Below are 23097 nucleotides of genomic sequence, written 5' to 3'. Positions count from 1 at the left end.
ATATGACATACTAAAACCTTTGTAAGACAAACAGAGAGTTGCCATGAGCATTGCCTGGTAGCCCTAACAATAAGAGAACTTTCAGAGACACTGGGTGTCTGTGGATTCACCTCCAGCACTCCCACGGCTCTGCAGCCACACAGATCTGAGCTCCATGCCCAAATCTTTGATACGATCAGGAAACTCTCCGTGTCCGAGGCCCTTCGGGAGCCCTGCTTGCCCTCAGCAGCCTCTTGAATACCTGGTTCCCCTGAGTTGGTCTCCAGCAGCCCTCAGCCCGTGTGGGCCCTTCGACCGCAAGTCACCAGCAGTCCACAGCCTCAGCTATTGAGCCTCTCGCGAATCAGCTGCTGGGGCCACTTTCCCTGTAGATTGTGTGGTGAGATGTAATTACACCATTAGGTCACCAGGGGTCATCCCAGTGACCTTGTATATAAAGCAGTCCAGAGCTACAGTCTAGCCTTCCAGGTTCGTCTTGCAGAGAGACAAGACCTCTTAGTGTACATATTAGTTTATTAAATTGTACTGACAATAACCACATCAGCAGTGCAAATAAAAGACAGCTTTAATAAACTGAGTGTGGGACATCAGCAGCAGGGTTTTGGATAGAAATGGTTCAGATAGATGGTTAATGGATAATTGATGGAGCAAGGCCAACCAGGAGGGAACTTGCAATGCGTGCCTTGAGATAATAATGAATTAATTTGAGGTTTTAGATGCTATTTAGCTGAGTCTGAGGCAAAGTTGGGTGTAGTTATTGAGGTAGAAGGTGATGCTGGTAATGGGGCAGATATGTTATCAGCAGGTCATCTCCAACCACTATCCTCTGCCAAGACACAAAAGGACAATGATTGGTATTTGCTTTCTAAATCCAAAATGACTTTGCTTTTTTTTCTCTCTGTGCACTAAATAAAGTGTTTTGACTTAGCCTTTGGTTGAATTTTGTTTCACAAGATGTACTGTAGAATGTATGCTGACTGGTTGCAGTGTAACCTGGTTTGGAAACTCAAATGCGGAGAAATGCAAAATGCTGCAGAAAGTAGCAAACCTAGTCTAGTCCATCATGAGCACCTATCTCCCATCCAATGAAGACATTTAGATGAAGCAGTCAACATGATAAAGGTTCCCCATTAACCTCGTCATGCTCCCTTCTCACTGCTACCTTCAGGCAGAAGGTACAGAAGTCTAAAGTCTGGCATCTCTAGGTTCAAAAATGTTTTTTTCACTGATTGTTAGCAGTCTCTTGAACCTCCCTGTACTACTGAAGGACCACTGAAGATCTCTGCCCCTGTTAGGGTTAAAATGTAGATTCTGGAAGAAGTCTATGTGGACATTGTTTACATTCTTTGAGTGTCTTCATAGAAAAGTGTTCTTAGCCAAAAGTCTCTCTCTCTCTCTCTCTCTCTCTCTCTCTCTCTCTGCGTGTTTTGAGATGAACAGTCAGTTTTTGATTTTTTTTGTTCTGCAAAGATGGATGGATTTGAAATGGTCTCAAAACTTTTATTGACCATTTTTAGCATCGTTTTAAGCATCATTTCATTGTTTAATCATACTTTAGCACCATATAACAAAGTTGTAATGTAGTAACTTATATAAGGTTTAATAAACCTTGGAAAATGCAAATCAACTTTGGTATGGATCTTTTTTTGAATGAGTCATAAACAATGACATTCTAGTCTCTCCAAGCGATTATTAAGAAAGACGGGCAACACATATCTGTGGAAAAAGCACATTTCTCTTTGACATAACTGGATGGCAGAATACGAGAAATATTACAAGTTACTTTCGCCTTGGGTAGTCATAGTAACTTGAAGTAAGATTAGTGAAAAGAGCACATAGCCCTTATTTAATGCTAATTTTACACTTATATTCTGAATTCAGTATCTATGTTTATAATGAAAATGAAATGAAATAAATACAACAATGAGGAAGCATACAGGAGGGAAATAGATCATCTCGTTGAACCTTGTGCTTAATGTCAGCAAAACCAAGGAAATGATTGTGGACTTCAGGAGGGAGTCAGGGGAACACGAACCAGTCCTCATTGAGGGCTCAGTGGTGAAGAGGGTCAAGAACTTCAAATTATTGTGTGTCAACATCTCTGAGGATCTGTCCTGGAGCCTCCATGTCGATGTAATCACAGCAGCAGCTATACTTTGTGAGGTATCTGAGGAGATTTGGAATGTCACTGAAAACTCTTGAAAACTTCTACAGATGTACCGTGGAGAGCATTCTGGCTGGTTTCATCACTGCCTGGTATGGAGATGCCAACTCTCAGGACAAGAATAAGCCTCAGAACAGTTGTTAACTCGGCCTGCGACATCACAGGCACCAGACCTCACTCCATCGTGGACATCTACATGAGGAGGTGTCTTATAAAAGCATTCTCTATCCTCAAAGACCCAGGCCATGCCCTCTTCACTCTGCCACCTTTGAGATAAAGGTACAGGAGTCTAAAGACGAGCACTCAATGCCACAAGGACAGCTTCTTCCCCTCTGCCATCAGATCCCTGAATAATCAATGAAGCATACACACTGCCTTGCTTCTCATGCATTATTAGTTTTTTATTTATTTAGAGTATTGTCGTAAGATGGTTATAATATGGATGTTTGCGCTGTGATGCTGCCGCAAAACAACAAATTTCATGACTTGATCATGGCAATAAACTCTGATTCTGATCTGAAATGTAATGGCTGAAAGGACCCTTCAGCACAATGACTACGGTGGCCAACCAGCGAGGGGCTCAGCACCTGGAGGACCCACACAGGCTGCTGGTGCCTTACCCTCGGGGGACTCTGCGGCCTGCTGCAAACCGGCTCCTGGGAACTAGGTATCAGAGCCGGGATTGGAGAGATGGATCCCTAATTGCATTGAAGGTTTGGATCTGGAGCTCAGGTTGCTGGGACCGCTGGAGGTGAAGGGACTCTCTTTTACCCCTCTCTCTCTCTCTCTGACTTACTCTTGGGAACCAGGCGACACTAAATGGTGACTCTTTGCATTTTATGTTCTGTACTATTACATCGCAATAAAGGAATCTTGAAACATGGTTTTCTATATTATTCCCCTAAAATAATATTTACAGTACCACTAAAATATTATTTATCTTATTGCTTCAGTCTATTTGTTTAATTTTAATGATGAATGAACCATGCTCCAAATACTAAAAAGTCAAATGGAGCATCTATTGTTTGGCTTAGCAAGCTACTTATATAAAGTAAGCATTATAAATATGATTACTGAATAGATGGACCTTTCCTGTTATATTGTGATTTTGAACCTTAATTTTGTATGGAGATTTTAAAATGTAAATAACCCTATGTCAACTTCTGACGGTGATCGTTGCAATGGCAGTCTCCCACTATTGGATAGAATTACTGTTTTGGGGGTCTGACTGCCTGACCCTCTTCAACCTTTGCTGAAAATCAGTTCCCCAATTTTTGCAAAAGACCTAAATTGGACCTCAGTCTTTCTTTCAACTCGATTATTCTAAGCATTGAGCAGTGGAGATTGAGAGAGAGGTGTGTCGGAATAAAAGGGATTGCAAAGCAAGGGAGTAAGCAAAATGGATGAAAGCAGAGGGAAGGTGATTGAAAGATAAATTAGAGAGCATGGCATCTTGAGAATTTTGGGACATAGATCATAGAACATTGCAGCACAGAACAGGTCCTTCAGCACGCAATGTTATACCTACCAAAAAAGACAAAACCCTCCCTACCCCATAACCCTCTATTTTTCTTTCATCCATGTGCCTGTCCAGCCCCTATTGTTCCAGCCTCCACCACCACCCCTGTATCCACAACTCTCTGTGTCATAAAATGTTCCCCTGATGTCTCCCCTAAACTTTCCTCCCTTCAAATTGTACATTTTTTTAAAAAAAGAAAGCCAAAAGCAGAAAATTTACAATTGTGCATAGAAGTTTTGCGAATAGGGGAATGGATACGAAAATGGAATGCAGAGTGGGGGGGGGGGATGAGTAATGAGGTGAGATGGTAATGATTGATCATGTGACAGGAAGAGAAGAAGGGAAGTGAAAGTATCCTGGTACCAAATGGATCGAGAGAGTTCTGAAAGGATAAGGGATATCGGGGGAAATGAGGGTTCGGGCTGCAGGAATATTGGGGATAAAAGGTTAAGCCCCCTTTTGCATTGTTTTGCTCAACCATCCAATAACCTAAAGCAGAAGATGCTTGAGATAGTCCACAGTCAGAGAACATCAGTGGAAAAAGAACCAGAGTTAATGTTTTGAAACAAAATGTAACTTCTGTTTCACTCTCTCTCCACAATTGCTGAGTATCTGCAACATTTTATGCCTGCATCAGATTTCCAGCAATTGCAGCGTTTTACTTTTGAATCCATCTGGACTCATCCCTTATCACATGCACCAACACAGCTCTGGGTTGCAATTTTATCTTCAACCGAGTCATCCACTCACGGAATACTAACCTTCACCCATCGCATCCCTAACCCCCCCCCCACCCTTTCCACCCCATGGCCCAACAGAAATCTCCTTTCTGCCAGCCCCACACCCCCTTCCCGCTCCATTCACAGAGCCACCCCCCCCCCTCTGTTTGCTGGTGTGCCGTCCCTCCTACATCCATCTCTTGCCTCTTGATTGTGGGGCTCCCCTGCTCCTGGCCCACACCATTTTGTTCGGGAACCTGCCTATATTTTACTCATACCTTGATGAAGGGCTCAAGCCTGAAACATTAATATCTTTGCTATATAAAGTACCTGTTGAGTTTCTCCAGCACTGCATTTTTATGGAAATCCCTACTTGCCCATGTGGTCTTCTGTGACTTCCCATCCAGGACATTATATTTGTAATTTTGTGGACAATCAACGTTCGTCAAGCAACATCTGATGAAAGCTTATCAACCTCAATTGCAAACTCTGTTTTTTTTCTTTCCCCAGGTGCTACCTGATCAGCAGAATCTTCGCAACTGTTTCTGTTTCCACCATCTACTGTCATGTAGATTTCCAAGCAATTTATCATACTCGGTAGCAAAGAATGAAGTAGTTGCATTGGAGACACACAAGAGACTGTAGATGCTGGAATCTGGAACAGAAAAAAACCTGGTGGAGGAACTCAAGTTTCCGGTACGTTGCCTTGCATGGTCTCAGATATTTCCAGATTTGTCCACTGCTTGAAGGTCCTTTGAAGTGTAGATACTGCCATAATGCAGGAAATAATGCAATCGGTTGACAGCATGTGGACGAAACCACCTGATCAAGAGGGAAGCTTGCAGCAGAAGTCGAAATGATGGAGAAGCAGAGAAAGAAGTCAAAGAGGGAAAGGGAAGAGGAAGTAGGAAAGGCATAATGGAGAAGCACCAATATAAAGGTCCTGGGTAGTCAGCCCACAAGACACAAGAGCACAAATGACTCATTAAATTACATTTTTTAATTCAGCACTGTTAAGAGGCCCTTCCGGCCCACGAGCCATGCCCCTCAACCCACCATTCAACCCAAATCCCTCATACGTTTTTGAAGGGTGGAAACCAGAGCCCCCAGAAGGAAGCCCACACAGACACGGGGAGAGCATACAAACTCCTTACAGACAGCGCCAGATTCCAAACTGGGATGCTGGCGCTCCTGCTTTGCGCTAACTATGCCACCCATATAATATAGAAGGTGCTTCTGTCCGTCAGTGATTTTTCTCTCTCACTCTTCTACTGCTTCAATGTTCCATTTTTTATTCATTTCCTCTTTCAATAGCATTTTAGCTCCATTTATTCCTCACCATGAAAAAAATGGAATCGTCAGTTTTATACATGTAATTGAAAGAAGGTATTTAAAGAACTGATTCAGCATCTTCTTGGATGCAATGAGCTTCTCTGAGTCATTATTTTTTTCTAAATTGCTCATTGTGGCAGTATTATAATGTTTCTGATTGTGTAAAAAAAATTTGGATATGTTTTTTAAAGGGAACAGACTTTTATTACGAAGCATATTTTCATTAGCTAATGACATAGAACTATGGCCTCTGGACTATTCATTCATTGAAATACTCAATTCCCTGACTGGAAATATTTGAAGAATTTATACAATATTTAAGTTTGATACAGAGCTAAGTAAATTGAATGGGCCAGAAGTTCAAGGAATAGAGGACTAAAAGGTTATCCATGCTCTTCAAGTGAAATGGACTTCTTTGTAAATGAATTCATGATTGCATAAAATATTAAATATACATAGGGAAGTCTTGGTAATGGAAATTGAAGACTGCATTGTAATGAAAGGATATTCCGATAAACACCTTACCAATAGATGATGCACTAAAATTGAGTGATGTAATAATGTAAATAGAAAGCAACATAATAATTGGCAATAGTTTATCATCTGTTTTGAAGTTTGTAGATTAGCTCAGTGATTAAAGCTCAGGTGTCCGGCTGGTTACTTATTCAATGGCTTTCAGCAAACTTTCATTCTCATGAGAAAATAAGGGGAAGTGGTAACCCATTAGGTCATTGTTAGAAGCATAAAGAGTTTGACAGGGTGGATGCAGTGAGAACATTTCTACTGATTTGGAGAAGAGTAAAATCAGTGACCATTATTGAAATATCATCTACAAAGCGTCCTGGAAATTCAGAGGATTTTTTATACCCAAAAGGGCATTGAAAATATGAAACGCTGTAACTGTGGGTGATCAAAGCCAATAATATAGATTCACCTGAGGAGAAGGTGGACAAGATCCAAGGAAGAAGGGAATGGAGAACTTTGCTGATAGATTTTCATCAGGAAAATGAAAAGAAGCTTTAATGGTTTATAAGTGACAAGCTGGACAAGTCGGCCAAAAGCCCCATTTCTGCATTAAATATCCCATGTAACCTTACGAGATCCCATTGACATGAAGCTGGGATCGTACAGTTGGAGAACTGATCGACAGAATTGTGGTATTTAATCCACTCACGGTGTAAGAGTGGGTGTGTGGAATAGCACCAACAGCCTGAGAAGTCATTGCTACTGCTCTCAAAAAAGGCTTAAGGTCACAACTCTCATCCCGACTTACGACCATCCGTACGTACAACCGAAAAAAAATAACGCCTGCGTGCGTCCGATAGTGACCGTCTCTTAGTTGCCATTCGATAATCTTGCCAAAGAGGATGGTGAGCAAGAGGAAAAACACATCCCCTGCTGATGGATCTGGCAAGAAGCCAAGGAAGACACTCAATATGGAATTGAAAAGGACTTGCTTCACAACTGCTACACACCATGCTAACTTACATCCATTTTGAGAATCGACCGGTCGGTCAGAACGGATCTCGGATGTCTGCTGGGGAATAGCTGTATTTCCTTTCAGTGATTCTCATGTTGCTGAAAGGTAATGAATGAAATATAATTAAATAACCAATGGCCTTCACTCTCCACCGATGGCTCACACCTGTCTAACTCCATGACTCCAGACGTCCAACTGATGGATCATAAGTTTCTTGCCTTTGTATTCAAGTTTTTTTTCAATGTCTCATTTAAACTAGTCCTTTTATCCAGCCATCTGGTTGCTTCATTTTTATCCACAGTCTCCATTCCATCAACAATTCTGATCCTTGTCCACTGGGAATTTTGCTGCAATCACTCCCTTGCCTTCCTTTGCCTTGCTATTTCCCACAGTATCCTTCTCAGAGCTCTTTCCATAAATGTTTTAGACATTTATGCCATGTTTAGATTTGAACTCTTCTCCTCTCTGGCTGCAATTCTGAAAAAGTTATTTTCAATGCACTAGAGTTATGCAAGTTACTTTCAATATTATTTAGTAAAGATCTTGAACCATTCTTGTGTTAAAACCCCATTTTTTACAACCAGGAAATAAGAGAGTCAAGTTGGCAACATGTTTTTTTGAATTCCTGAAACATACTTCTGGAGGGAAAATCTTTCTAAATTTATGATTTTTAATAAATGTAATTATTAAAAAAAATGTTTTAGACATTTTGGCTCACGACCTCATGCCGCCCAATTACACATGGATGATTTACAACCCTACTACATTTTGGAGGAAACCAGAGCACCAGTGGAAACCCATGCAGATATGGGGAGAGCATTCAAATTCCTTACAGACAGCACGGGATACGAAATTCCGGACCGATCGCTGGTGCTGCAATAGCGTTGCGCTGACCACTATGCTAAACGTGCCCCCACTAATGCGCTGCAAGAATTATTTGTTAATTCTGTAATATATGGCTGGATTTGTGTGCACGAGTACCAATGGATTTCTGTGCTGAGTAGCCTTCCTGCAATTTACAGGGGATTAAGAAGTTGCAGACATATCAGCTCTTGCTTCTCTTTCTCCTATTGTTAGGGGCACCAGGCAATGCTCATGGCACAAAAAAAAGGAACCTTGTAATTTTTGATTCCACCATCACAAATACTGGCCACACAAATTGATAACAACTCTTTTTTTATTGATTGCCCTGCGCTCCATCCAGGCTAGATAATAACTTGATAGAGCAAGTGCATAATGGAAATATTCTCCATCTGGATGCAAGTATAGTGGGTAATGAATCTTGTCCACAACAATAAACAATGACGGCCAAATGATCTTCGCAATTGATAAGTGAGTGGCTCCAGATTCCCCTCCTGATTAGTGCATATTTTTACAACATTATATTGAAACCCCATGAGGTCAACTTCCAATTTAAAGTTTGAGGCCAATAAAGAGGGGCGGCACAGTTAGTGTAGCAGTTGGCACAACACTGTTGCAGCACCACCGATCGGGACTAGGGTTCCAATCCCTCACTGTCTGTGAGGAGTTTGCATGCTCTCCTGGTGTCTGCGTGGGTTTTCCCCAGGAGCTCTGGTTTCCTCTCACCGTTCAAAACCTATCGGGAGTTTAGGTCATTTGGGTGTACTTGGGCAGCATGGGCTCGAGGACCGAAAGGGCCTGTTAATTATTAAAATTATATTTAAAGAATATAATATTTTTTTGATCATCGCGGTTCTTAGTTTCACATGGCTTTTAATGTTCTCCTTCCATGGATTTCATCCTATTTATTTTAACGACTTCAAGTGACTTATCAAATCCCCACATAAATACTTTAAGCATCTTCCCCAGTAATAAACAGAAAAGAAATGGGATGCGTGTATTGATCTGTAAGTTGTATTGCTTAACCATGACTACTTTTGCCAATCTACTGGGATTTCTATGACTTCCACATGCCAGAACCTCTACAATTTTGTTATCTATGTATGTATTGATCCTTATTACTTTAACGCCTAATATTAGCATCAGTGACTTTTTGAAGTTCGGAAAGAGAAACCTCCTTATTTTTGCCATGTTGGGTATATTTAGTCAGTGTCACCCGAGCTCTACATGATGAGATGCTGCATGTTGTAATATTGAGCGAACTGACAATCACACTTCAAGACTCCATTAAAATGGCATTTGTGTGAAACGGAATGTTTTCCATTGGTCCAATGCATGCTTCTTATTGATCTGGGATGGAATCTCAAAGTTTCACACAACAGCATTAATTCTAATATGATGTCCCTGTACATATTAAAAGAACAGACAAAAACATAGTAATTAAGATCAGGAATAGGCCATTTGGCTATTCAAGTCTCCTCCGCCATTCGCTTTGATTATTGCTGACCTGCGTCAGTTCCTTGCACTGTCCACATGTCCCTTGATCCCCAGAAACCTTCTACAAGAATACAAGAAAATCAGAGCAGGATGAGGCCACACTCTAGTCTGTCCCACCATTCAATATGATGATAGCTGACCCCTGCTGGCTTCAACTCCTCCCTCTGTCCGTTCCCCAAACCTCCAATTTCACAATCTTTGAAATATTTATCTAGTTGCACCTTAAATATATCTAAAGATCTGGCCTCCACCCCTCTCAGGGATAGAAAATACCAATGATTCCCTTTACTCTGAGAGAAGAAATTTCCAAGCCCCTTATTTTGCAGTTATGAGCCTTTGTTCACAACTCTCCCACTCGTGGGAACAACTCAATATCAAGCACCTTAGGTTCTTATGTTTGAATAAGATTACCCTTCATTCTTCAGAAAGGAATACAAATCCAAACTGTCTTGCCTCTATTCCATAGTACAACCCATTATTCCCAAGAATTAGCCTGGTAGATATCCTTTGGATTCCCTCCGAGGCTCCCTTTTCTTCAGGTAAAGGATTCAAAACTGTGCATAGTGGCCACACCAACATCCTGTATAATGAAACAAAAGCTCCCAATTCTTACATTCCAACCCTTTCACAATAAGGGATAAAATAGCATTTGCTTTCTTAACAATTGCAGGACCTGATTGCTAACGTGATTCCCACACTGGAACACCTGGATCTCCTTGATTCTTTTATTCTCGTCTCTCTTCTTTTAGACAATAATCCCCTGTTTTAATTCCTCTTGCCAAAGTGCATGATCTCATACTTCCCGATCTTAAACTCCATTTACTAATCACTCTTTCTCTATCCCATTGCAGAATCACAATATCTTCATCAGAACTTATTTTTGTATCACGGGCAAATTTGGAATTTTTCATTTTATTCCCCTCCCCCCCCCCATCTTATTAAATCAAATAGTAAACAATACATACCGAGGGTACTCCATGAGTTACAACCTTCCAACCTGTAAAGAGTCATTTCTTCTCAATTCTCTGTTTTCTTTGGGATGGTTAAGTTTCATTCCATGTTAACACCACCATCCTATAGCTTGAGTTCTCAATTTATGCACCACCCTCTCTCTCACTGGCACCTTGTCAAATGCCTTTAGGATGCTCGTCAGTGACTGCAGCTTGGTACATACTAATATTTTCAGTGGCTTTCACAACATCTCACTGTGGGGAATGAACCAAATCACTGACAGCAAGGTAGAGATCTCCAAGTGTCATGGCACTTGTGCTGGCGCCAGTGACTTACACCAGTAGATACCTCATTGAATTTTCAGGATGGTGCAAAATGGCCCACAGATGGCCTCTCCTGCATTCCAGAGAAAGATCCTTTGAAGCCACCAGTCACTGTAATGAACAGTACCAAGTGAATGAATTTCTAGATCACTGTATGATTTCTTCCATTATAATCGTGAGCACCGAGATCAGGACCATATTTAAATTGGCTGCTAAACACAAGAAGTGAAATATTTCAATTTGCTTCAAAGCCTGCTTCTGAAACCTTTCCTTTTAAAAAAACCCACTTTTTTGTGATATTGTCTCCCACACTTAACGGAGTAGGTGCTTTAACAAGTTTCAGATGTGTCCTTAACACTCATTTGCAAGTCATTTTAGCACTTTGGATTCACGCATAGTGCATTTGAATTTACTCTTGTTTACCCTTCTGTGTTATCAACTCTTAAAACTTGTAAGCAAGAAGGAAACAGTGATTAGGAAGGAAACGGGGAAAGGAAATTTAAGACACCTGGTCACATTGAGCCTACAGGTCAGAAGCATGGTCTTTGGGCAGTCCGGTCTATGAGCTTGCCCTTATTCAGTCATGACACAAGAGGAGGAGATTCAGCCCTTTGACCCCATGCTTTCTACAAAGATCCTACTTTCCCGGTACTTGTTTCGTGGTTCAGTAAGCTGTGGCACATCAAGTTTACTTATTGTGGCAAAGAATTCCATCACATTTCAAGCAGAGTTTTAAACCCACTCCCTGTATTAATTCAGAAATACAGCACAGTAACAGGGCTTTCCGGTTCCAATCAGCCTACAATCATTTTTGGAGGAGCACAGACAAAGGGAGAATGAACAAACTCTATGCTGAATTTGAACAAGGAGTCGCTGGTGCTGTTAGACCGTGGCGCCAATAGCAATAAAGTGTTTCCTCTACTTACTGTAGGCAACACTTCCCAAGTTTGAGTAATTTTCATTTCCAAAACATGTCATCTTTGATATTCCGAATTGCAATCTGATCACTCCAATAAATCAAACTTTGTAGTTGCAGCTTTATGTAGCCTTTAATTGGTTGATATAACCATTTTGCATAACTTTGCATCAAGATTTTCATAACTATGTATAAACTAAGCATTTGGCTATATTTAAAGACACAATGATATAAAATGATAATCAGAGATGATTAAAACAAAATAAGATGATTAAGATTAATTCAAAGAAAATATTTCGATGCTTACACCTCCTTCATGGTTCTTCAAACACTGAATGCAAGTTCCCCGTTCATCTGGATATTACAACATATGATATCATAGTAACACGACAAACAACAATCTTTCTTAAAGGGATAGTGATAAAATTAACAAAAATCAAAATCACAAGGTTTTAACCTTTACACTTACCTCCAATTCATTTTACTAAGTTACTCCTCTCCCATCTTTGCCCACGCACATTGCAGTTCTAATATTTAATCAGAGCATGGTACACTGGAGAAAAACCAATGACAATATGGAAAGCCGGTCATTTTTTATATTGCCAGAGCTCTATTTTTCTATTTCCTTTCTTGGTCATAAAAGTTCCCCTTGAAAAGGGGAAATGCAGAAGCCCAGATGAAGGCATTTATGTGCTTTACAAGTTCACTTTGATGGGGCAGCACCGAGGAAATCAGGAAGAACAAAGCGGCATGTAATTAAAGGATTTTTCTGATGCCATTCCTTTCTATTGGAAAGAAAAGTCAAAATAATATGTAAACTAATCAAGAGCAAAATAATACAAGAGAGGAAGAAAATGCTCTTTCAAGCTCATTCAGACATTTTGATCTCAACATTAGTGATTTTTGAAAATCTAACTAGGAATAAACTGATAATAAAAACCTTATAAAAATCTAAAAACTGCAGATGTTGGAAATCCGAGATAAGAACCAAACTTTCAATAAAGGATGCCAGAACCAAAATGTTGACAGCTTTTCTTTCCATTGATATTTCCTGCCCTGCTGAGTGTATCCAACGTTTCCTTTTTAAAAAATTCTTAATACAGAGACCACATGCCGTTTATGCAAAAGTTAAATAGTGTCAATGCTGGAAGTTCTCTGCAGGACTATCAGCATCTGTGGAGAGAGATATAGATTTAATATTTCAGGTCAATGACCTTTCATCTGGAACATGTGTTGCCTGTTTGGCAGTCTACAAATAACAAAAATGAGATGCTTGTCAGGAAATTTATTTCTAGAATTGGGATTGTTCACAATGCTTGATAAGTGCTTTAAAAGGTATGAAGTGTAAATTTTTCCTGAGAAATCTAACTTTTTTTGAAATGACAATGAACTGGATAAGGTTTTCACATCTCACAGATGACAATTGCGGTAAATGTGAGCCCGTCATTTCTCATTTATTTTTTTCTTTCGTGGTTTAAACATCTCTTCTTACCAAACCAAAAAAAAACATTAATTCAGGTTACTTTCAAGGATGAGTGAAATATAACAGATGTTGCTTTAATGGACAAATAAGCTATGGTTGAATTTTATAGCTTTAAGGCCAATTGTTCAATTTATTCTCCATATAAGCAAGGAAAAATAGATGGTGTTAGGGTTTTATCAAAGACTTCAGTTACAGGCTTGATAAATGGAATTAGAGTGCACTGTTCTTTTCAAAAGATCCTCAGGGAAATTAATTTGTGCTGTTTTCATTCCCATGAGAAAACTGCCTGGTCACGTGACACTGGTTGTCAGTCTCATTTGGAAAGTTCAAGAGATAGCTTGTGTGGGCAATCAAAATGCCATATTGGTATGGTGGGAATAATCTTCTAAGGTTTCCTGTAAAGTGCATTATGAGGGCAATAGGGAGGATGTATTGTCTTTGATGTAACTTGCACTACCGCCTACTGGGAATTTGGTGCTGATATTTGGTCCAAAGGGCAGCACGGTTGAATTCCACATTAAGCATACTCTTTCTTATTAAGTACAAAAGCATCCAGGACTTGGAATGAGAAAATATCAAGGTATTAACTGAATACACACAAAAAAAATTACAAATCTGGTACATCCTGAAATGCGTGATATTTAAAAGTCAAAACGATTAATTAGCAGCTCCAGGGAAGAACATAAATCTGATTTTTTTTCCCATATTGGGGGAAATGAACAATGCAAATTAGGTGCAATCGGCAAATGAAGAAAACTTTACATTTAATGTACCGCGTGGTAACAGGCCCTTTCGGCTCACGAGCCCTTGCCGCCCAATTACACCTAATTGACCTACAACCCCCAACACATTTTCGAACAGTGGGTGGAAACCGGAGCTCCTAAAGGAAACCCACACCAACATGGGGAGAATGTTCAAACTGCTACAGACAGCACCTGATTCGAACCTAATCACCGGTGCTGTAACAACAGTGAGCTAACTGTGCTGCCCCATTTTTTTAATCTTGATTTTAAAAATCATGGTGCAATAGATGAACAGATATGAACCACACCAGTTGGGACAAAATTCCATTAACTATTGGGCAGCCTTACTATTTAGAGGAAAGAAAAGAATTCATTCAGATTTTCTGAATGCAATCAATTTCATTGATGTACAATACGAACAACTAATGCATATTGGTAATATACATAATGTTAATATTTTTTGCTTCAATGTTTGTGTTCCGCATCAAGAAATAATGGATGGGGACTGGTGTTCACTTAGTGCAATACAAATGCAAAATTAAATGTCTGAACCTTCATATTTGTATTCATGAAATATGGTGAGTTTTCAAAATTATGACTGGAGATTGGGATCTTTCAGGGAAATGGAATGCCAAAGAGTATTAAACTTAGTTAAAGATGAATTTCATTGCCACATTTCTATATCAATATCCAGTTTCTATTACAAAGTCCCAATTTATTTTCTCTTTTAATGTAGGCCTCGAAATCCCTGGATCCTTGACATGTTGGCGTAAGTATACCAGGTTCGAATTTATAGCTGTTGAAATCGAAGGAATGATCCAATTAGAGATCTTTCAAATTTAAATATTGCTCATGGAACACAATAAGAATTTCATAATCTGGAAGTTGGATGCATGAATGCTTTGGGTGGAAGGGAAAGAATTCAAGAGTGCTGTATTTTCTATATTAAGTAGAGGTATAGAGTGTTATAACACAGAAGCAGGCCTGGCAGTCTAACTCATTCATGCCATCCAAATTATCTACCGAATTTGTCCCACTTGCCAACTTTTGTCCCATATCCCCTAAGCCAATGCACTCAACCAGTAGGCCAGGGCCCACTGGTGGCCACAGCATGCTTCCATGTGGGTCTTTAAAAATGTTAAATTAAATACTTTAAATTAGATAAAAACGTGTTTCTTAAAGAGAATTGAAAATATTGCTCAGTCATTGCCACTATTGGGCCATGGCATGTGAGGTCGGGAGCCAGGTGAGCCTTACACCAAAAAAAAATGTTGAGAACAGCTGCTTTAAACCTTTGCTACCAATGTTCCCATCTCAATGCCTTTTGATCATTACAGTTGCAACTGACCCCACCATTTCCTCTGGCAGTTTGTTCCACATACCTACCACTCTCTGTGAGAAGAAGGTGCCCCTCAGGTCCCTTTTAAATTGTTCCCCTCTCAACTTAAATCCATGCCCATTAGTTTTAGACTCTCCAACCCTGGAATAAAGATGGAGTATTTAGCTTGTTAATCCCCTCTTGTGACTTTCTATACCTCCAATGCTCCAGGAAAGAAAGTCCCAGCCGATCCAGCCTCTCCTTGTAACTCTGCCCTCCAGCCTTGGCAACATGTAGAGAATGAGGTGTCGTAAAAGGATTGAGTAGTCTCCTGGAGGAGAAATACATTGGGTTCAACAATACATGGCAAATAAATTCTTCTACTTTGACATTTTTTGTACCCCTGTTTTAACCCATTAATTGACTAAAATAACAATTACCGGTAATATAATATGGTCTGTTTGAACAAGAGTTCAATCCTGACATAAATTTCTGACAATATGATATGCCATGATAATCATAGTATAATGTTATTTATATGTTAAAGGCAAATATATAATTAAAACCTGTCAACTTTATTGTCATATGGCAGATATTTGAAATTATTAAATATAATTGTACACTGGATATTGCTCAGCAAGACAAGACTTTGGCAGGAACAAATAAAAACATAAAAGATAATTACATTGCTCCATGAAGGAACATTAGTTAATGGCTTGGTTATATAATACCAGTCAGAACATTAAAAAATAAAGAGGGCCACTAAGGGACAAAAGAGTTGTTTAGTGTTCGATCAAGATGTGCCAAAGTTTATGAATAATTTCTTCTCTCTGATTATACCAGGGACAGTAACCAATGTCAATATAGATTGATACAAAAAGATCTTAACAAGCAAGAAATTGGTTTTTGGGCAGCATAGAATTTAAAATTGATGGAGTAACTGGACCGTGATAGCACAAAAGGAAGTTTTTTTTAATTATTTTTCACACTATGAACCATATCAATCAAAATACATACAAACATTTCCCTCTTAAATCTACACAGTTGCATTTTCTCCCCATTCCCCCGCCCACGTTCCCTCCCTCCTTCCCACCCCCCTCCAAAACCCATTAAACGTTCAACAAATACAATACAATAAAACCATTAAACAATGTCATCACACAATAAAAAATAAACAAGAAAATTGTGTCATCTACTTTTACACACTGGGTCAGGTTGTCTTCTTCTCATTCTATCATTTTAGGGGGGGTGGAGATTTGCAGTAGGCCCTCTCTGTTGTGTTCCCAAATTTGTTCAAATAATGTGACTTTATTTTTTAAATTATATGTTATTTTTTTCCAATGGAATACATTTATTCATTTCCATGTACCATTGCTGTACTCTCAGGCTCTCTTCTGATTTCCAAGTTGACATTATACATTTTTTTGCTCCAGCTAAGGCTATCATAATAAATCTTTTTTGCGCTTCATCCAGTTTGAGGCCTAATTCTTTACTTCTTATATTACTTAGAAGAAAGATCCCTAGATTTTTTGGTATGTTGCTTTTTGTGATTTTATTTAATACCTGATTTAGATCTTCCCAAAAATTTTTCACTTTCTCACATTCCCAAATTGCATGTACTGTTGTTCCTGTTTCCTTCTTACAGCGAAAACATCCATCTGATACTGTTGGATCCCATTTATTTAACTTTTGGGGCGTGATATATAGCCTGTGTAACCAATTATATTGTATCATGCGTAACCTCGTGTTTATTATATTTTTCATAGTTCCAGAGCATAACTTTTCCCATATTTCATTTTTTATCTTTATGTTTAAATCTTTTTCCCCACTTTTGTTTGGATTTATAGCTTATTTCATCATTTTCCTTCCTTGCAGCTTGATGTACATGTTTGTTATAAATCTTTTTATTATCGTTGTTTCTGTAATCACATATTCAAAGCTGCTTCCTTCTGGTAATCTCAGTCTGCTTCCCAATTTGTCCTTTAAGTAGGTTTTCAGTTGGTGGTATGCAAACATTGTACCGTGAGTTATTCCATATTTGTACTTCATTTGTTCAAATGTTAATAAATTATTTCCCAAAAAAAATTTTCTATTCTTTTAATTCCTTTTCTCTCCCATTCTCTAAAGGAAAGGTTATCTATTGTGAAAGGGATTAGTTGATTTTGCATCAATAATAATTTTGGTAGTTGGTAATTTGTTTTTTTTTTCTTTTCTACGTGAATCTTCTTCCATATGTTGAGTAAATGGTGCAGTACTGGTGAACTTTTATATTGCACCAGTTTTTCATCCCACTTATAAAGTATATGTTCTGGTACCTTCTCCCCTATTTTATCTTGCTCTATCTTGGTCCAATTTGGTTTTTTCCTTGTTTGATAAAAATCTGATAGATACCTTAATTATGCTGCTCTATAATAATTCTTAAAGTTTGTTAGCTGCAAACCACCTTGTTTGTACGATTCTGTTAATTTATCTAGTGCTATCTTTGGTTTCCCTCCTTTCCATAAGAATTTCCTTATTATTCTCTTTAGTTCATTGAAGAATTTCTCTGTTAAGGGAATTGGTAACAATTGAAATGGGTATTGTATCCTTGGGAAGACATACATTTTAATGCAATTTACCCTCCCTATCAATGTTAGTGGAAATTCTTTACAATGTTCTAAGTCATCCTGTAATTTCTTCATTAATGACTGATAATTTAATTTGTATAGGTGGCCTAAATTATTATCTAATCTAATACCTAGGTATCGGATTGCTTGTGTTTGCCATTTAAATGGTGATTCCTTTTTAAACTCTGAGTAATCCGCATTATTCATTGGCATCGCTTCACTTTTATTTGTGTTGATCTTGTACCCCAGTATTTCTCCATATTCCTTCAATTTCTTATGTAGTTCTTTTATTGATATTTCTGGTTCTGTTCAGTATACTATGATGTCATCTGCAAATAAACTGATTTTATACTCCTCCTTTATTTTTATCCCTCTTATTTTATTTTCTGTTCTTATCAGTTCTGTCAATGGTTCTATTGCTAAAGCGAACAGTGAGGGAGATAGTGGACATCCCTGCCTAGTTGACCTACTTAATTTAAATTGGTTCAATACATACTGTCACCTTCACCAATGGTCCCTTATATAATGCTTTAATCCAATTAATATATTTTTCTGGTAGGTTGAACCTCTGTAATACTTTGAATAAATAATTCCATTCTACCCTGTCAAAGCCTTTTTCTGCGTCTTAAGCAACAGCCACTGTTGGTATCTTATTTCCTTGTACTGCATGGATTAAGTTAATGAACTTACAGACATTGTCCGTTGTTCGTCTTTTCTTAATAAATCCAGTTTGATTAAGTTTTACTATTTTTGGTACACAGTCGGCCATTCTGTTTGCTAATAGTTTTGCTATTATCTTATCATCTGAATTAAGTAGAGATATTGGTCTATATGATGCTGGTGTTAGTGGGTCTTTCCCTGTCTTTGGTATTACTGTAATTATTGCTGTTTTACATAAACCTGGCATGTTTTGTGTTTCTTCAATCTGGTTCATTACTTCCAGGGGAGGAGGAATTAATAACTCTTTAAATGTTTTATAGAATTCTATTGGGGGTCCATCTTCTCCAGGCATTTTATTGTTTGGCAGCTTTTTTAATATATCCTCTATTTCAAATGGTTTTATCAATTTGTTTTTCTCCTCTTCTTGTAATTTCGGTAGTTCAATTTTAGCTAAAAACTCATCTATTTTGTCTTCTTTCCCTTCGTTCTCATTTCGGTATAATTGTTCATAGAATTCCTTAAAGTTTTCATTGATCTCTGTTGGGTTATATATAATTTGTTTGTCCTTTTTTCCTTGTTGCCAATACAGTTCTTTTAGCTTGAACAGTTTTAAGTTGCCAGGCTAATATTTTGTGTGTTTTTTTCTCCTGGCTCGTAATACTTATGCATTATTTTCATTATGTTCTTCTCCACCTTATACGTTTGTAATGTTTCATATTTTTTTTTGTCCACCAATTCTCTTCTTTTTGTTGTTTCTTCCCATGTTGTTAGTTCTTTTTCTGTACTTACTATTTCCCTTTCCAACTGTTCTATTTCCTGATTGTAGTCCTTTTTCATCTTAGTTACATAACTTATTATCTGCCCTCTAATGAAGCCTTTCATTTCATCCCATAATATAAATTTGTCTTACACTGATTCCGTATTTATTTCAAAGTTCATTTTAATTTGGCGTTCAATAAATTCTCTCAATTCCTGTCTTTTAAGTAGCATGGAGTTTAATCTCCATCTATATGTTCTTGGTGGGATGTCCTCCAGTTCTATTGCTAATAACAGGGGTGAATGATCAGATAGCAATCTAGTTTTATATTCCATTTTCCTAACTCTCCCTTGGATTAGGGGCTGACAACAGGAACAGGTCAATCCTTGAGATAATCTTTTGATCCTCTTCATTAGGTGCATATATATTGAACAAATTCAAGAATTCTGAATATATCTGACACTTCATCATTACATACCTCCCTGCTGGATCTATTATTTTCTCCTCTATTTTGATTGGTACATTTTTATTGATTAATATAGCTACACCTCTAGCTTTTGAATTATATGATGCTGCCGTTACGTGCCCTACCCAGTCTCTCCTTAATTTATTATGTTCCACTTCAGTTAGATGCATTTCATGCACGAATGCTATATCTATTTTTTCTTTTTTCAGTAAATTTAATAGCCTCTTCCTTTTAATTTGGTTATGTATTCCATTAATATTTATAGTCATATAGTTCAACATGGCCATCTCATACTCTGTTTACACCTCATTTCCACTTCCTCACCACCACCTTTCCCCTTTCCCCATTTTCATCTCTCAGTTTCCCCTTTTTGAACTCAATGTATGATAAGACGTCTAAAACATAAAATTCTTCAACAACTCCCACATCTAAAATTCCCTTAACCCCAAATGTCACCCCCCCCCCCCTCTCTGAGTTTCCCCTTGTCCCTTTCCAGGCAACCACAACTCCCCTCTCCATTCGGATTGCGAATCCGCTCGCAAGTGTCAACTGATTTCACAGTGACTGTTATTCTCTCCCACCCAAACCCTTCCAGTAAAGACTTTTATCTTCACATTTAACAAAGCTCACCCTCTTTTCTTTTTTTATCCCCCCTCCTTTTTTCCCCCTCTCCCTTACTTCCCTTTTCTTTCCCTTCTTTAGTTCTTACTTATACATTATTTTTACATCTTTATATGTAGTTTGCCGTGGTTCTTCATTCTTGTTACATCTCTTCTACTCTCCTTCTGTCCTGCAGGCGTTCTGCAAATTCTCGTGCTTTCTCCAAATCCGAGAACAGTCATTTTTGCTCCCCCGGGATAAATATTTTAAGCACAGCTGGATATCTTAACATAAATTTATAGCCTTTTTTCCATAGAATCGATTTTGCTGTGTTAAACTCCTTCTTCTTCTTCAGGAGCTCAAAACTTATATCTGGGTAAAAAAAATATTTTTTGACCCTTGTATTCCAATGGTTTTTTGTCTTCTCTAATTTTATTCCTTGCCCTCTCCAATATATTTTCTCTTGTTGTGTATCTCAGAAATTCTACCAAAACAGATCTTGGTTTTTGTTGTGGCTGTGGTTTCGGGGCTAATGTTCTTTGTGCCCTTTCTATTTCCATTCCTTCCTGTATTTCTGGCATTCCTAGGACCTTTGGGATCCATTCTTTTATAAATTCTTTCATATTTTTGCCTTCTTCATCTTCCTTTAGGCCCACTATTTTATATTGTTTTGCCTACTATAGTTCTCCATTATATCATCTTCTGAGCTAACACCTCTTGTGTTTCTTTAACTTTTTTGTCACTGTCTTCCAGTTTTCTCCTTAAGTCGTTCATTTTCATTTCTACAGTCATTTCTCATTCTTCCACATTTTCTAATCTTTTCCCTATTTCTGTCATGACCAGCTCTATTCTACCCACTTTTTCTTCTGTACTTTTCATTTTACTAAATTCTAATGTCAACCATTCTTTTAATGCTTTCATTTGTTCCTGAAAAAGATTTTTATTTATGTACTGTCCATTCATTTTGCCTCCTATTCCTCTGTGCAGAGCTTGATCTTCTTCTTCTTCTACTGTGTATCTGTGTCTTTTCTGACTTTCTTGTTGAGCTGCTTGCCTCAGTTTGTTGGGTGTTTTTTTGCATAGCTTCTTGTTGTTGGTCCTCTTCTTCTGGGCTAGTTATCTGTTGGGCTTCCTGTTGCTGTTTTACTTTCTTTTCACTCCCTTTCCTGTTGCTTTCCTCTTCTTCTAGCTGAGATCCCTGCTGTCGGGCATCTCTCAGCTGGTTGCGCTGTGTAAGTTCACTCCACAGCTGGGCCCCCCTCCCGCCTGTGTTTTCCTTTTCCTTGGTGTGCGCATTGCGCACTTCTGTTTGGCTCAGAGAGCCATTTTTGCAGTCCCGCGGTCAGGAGGTCGCAACCCTGCGGGGTCGCCATAATCTCAAGGAGAGGGCTCATCTCTCCATGGCGGCTCCCTGCCTCTTCATGCAGGTAAGGCCTTCTCCTTTCTCTTCTGGCATCTTTCCTTCTTTTTTTCCCGTTGTTTATGCGTTTTCCTTCTTGGGTACCATTTTCTTTCTTTTCTCCACACCTTTACCTTTTATTTGTTGAGTTTTGTGTTTCTTGAACTTTGTGTTTTCTTCACTTTATTTCTTCTTTTCTGGAGAGGGCTGGTATTCTCCTACCGGCCACTACTCTATCACGTGACTCCTCAAAAGGAAGATATTTGAAGAAGCCTTATTTATTAGGATGGTGAACACGACAGCGAACCAGCGAGGGGCTCAGCAGGTGGAGGACCCATACAGGCTGTGGGCTGCAAGAGACTGGTTTATGGGAACCGAGATCCAAAAGGGTGCTGAGAGCCAGAAGGCCTTCCGAAGGGCCTCAGGCGCTAAAGGCTTCCTGATTGTATAGGAGGTTTAGATCTTGAGCTCAGATTGCTGATAGATAGAATAGGGCTGAAGAGGCTGAAGGAGTGTTGGAGGAGAATCCATGGACACTCAGAGACTCTGATGGGACTCTCTTTTGCCTCTTTTTCTCTTACTGTGAGGGGCACTAGGCAATACTAACGGCAACTGTGTGTCTGTGTGTATGTCTGTGTGCGTGTGTGTGTGTGTGTGTGTGTGTGTCTGTGTGCATGTGTGTCTATGTATATACACACACTCACACCTGTACCCACACACATATATACACCTCTACATGTTTGTCCTGCATATATAGTATTTGTCTGTGTGTGTGTGTGTTTATATATCTCTCTCTCTTTCTATATATATATATATATATGTATGTGTGTGTGTGTGTGTATAGAGAGAGAGAGGTACGTATATACAGAAATATGTTTGTCTGTATGTGTATTACATCTGGTTGTGTGTCTGCATGTCTTTGCACCAAGGACCAGAGAACGCTCTTCTGCTGGGTTGTAATTGTGTAATCAGATGGAATAAATTTAACTTGAACCTGAACTTGAGTTATGATTCCATACAGGAAAATTGAGATATTAAATTTGATGGGCAAAAAACAACATGGTTGAGTTAATAATAATTTATTTTATACATCTATTTTTCGACCGCTATTTAATGGCATTGTTGATATCGTGCTATCTTCCATTTAATGGTCAAAAATTATTTTAGAAAATGAATGAAAGAAAATAATTAATGCAAACATATCATTTCGTGGGGAAGCCATCTTTAAATGTACATGTTATTTATTTCCAACATTTGGTTCAAGAAGTTAATTCTGTGTTTCATGGGCCAGGTCGTCATTTTG

The 23097-nt window shown here is 38.6% G+C and overlaps 1 long non-coding RNA gene across 2 annotated transcripts in view; it reads left to right on the top strand.

Annotated features, from left to right (window-relative positions):
* LOC138749371 (uncharacterized) overlaps nt 1-23097 on the top strand; it is a 351858-nt gene that overhangs the window by 291140 nt on the left and 37621 nt on the right. For both annotated transcript variants that reach the window (XR_011348585.1, XR_011348586.1), the window contains exons 5-6: nt 4913-5098; nt 14725-14757. This is a non-coding gene — a long non-coding RNA (uncharacterized lncRNA). The remainder of the gene's footprint in view (nt 1-4912; nt 5099-14724; nt 14758-23097) is intronic.

Source organism: Narcine bancroftii, chromosome 14 (assembly GCF_036971445.1).
Source record: "Narcine bancroftii isolate sNarBan1 chromosome 14, sNarBan1.hap1, whole genome shotgun sequence".
Lineage (NCBI taxonomy): Eukaryota > Metazoa > Chordata > Chondrichthyes > Torpediniformes > Narcinidae > Narcine > Narcine bancroftii.
Note: the sequence above shows the minus strand (reverse complement) of the source record. Positions and strands in the feature narration are given on the sequence as shown.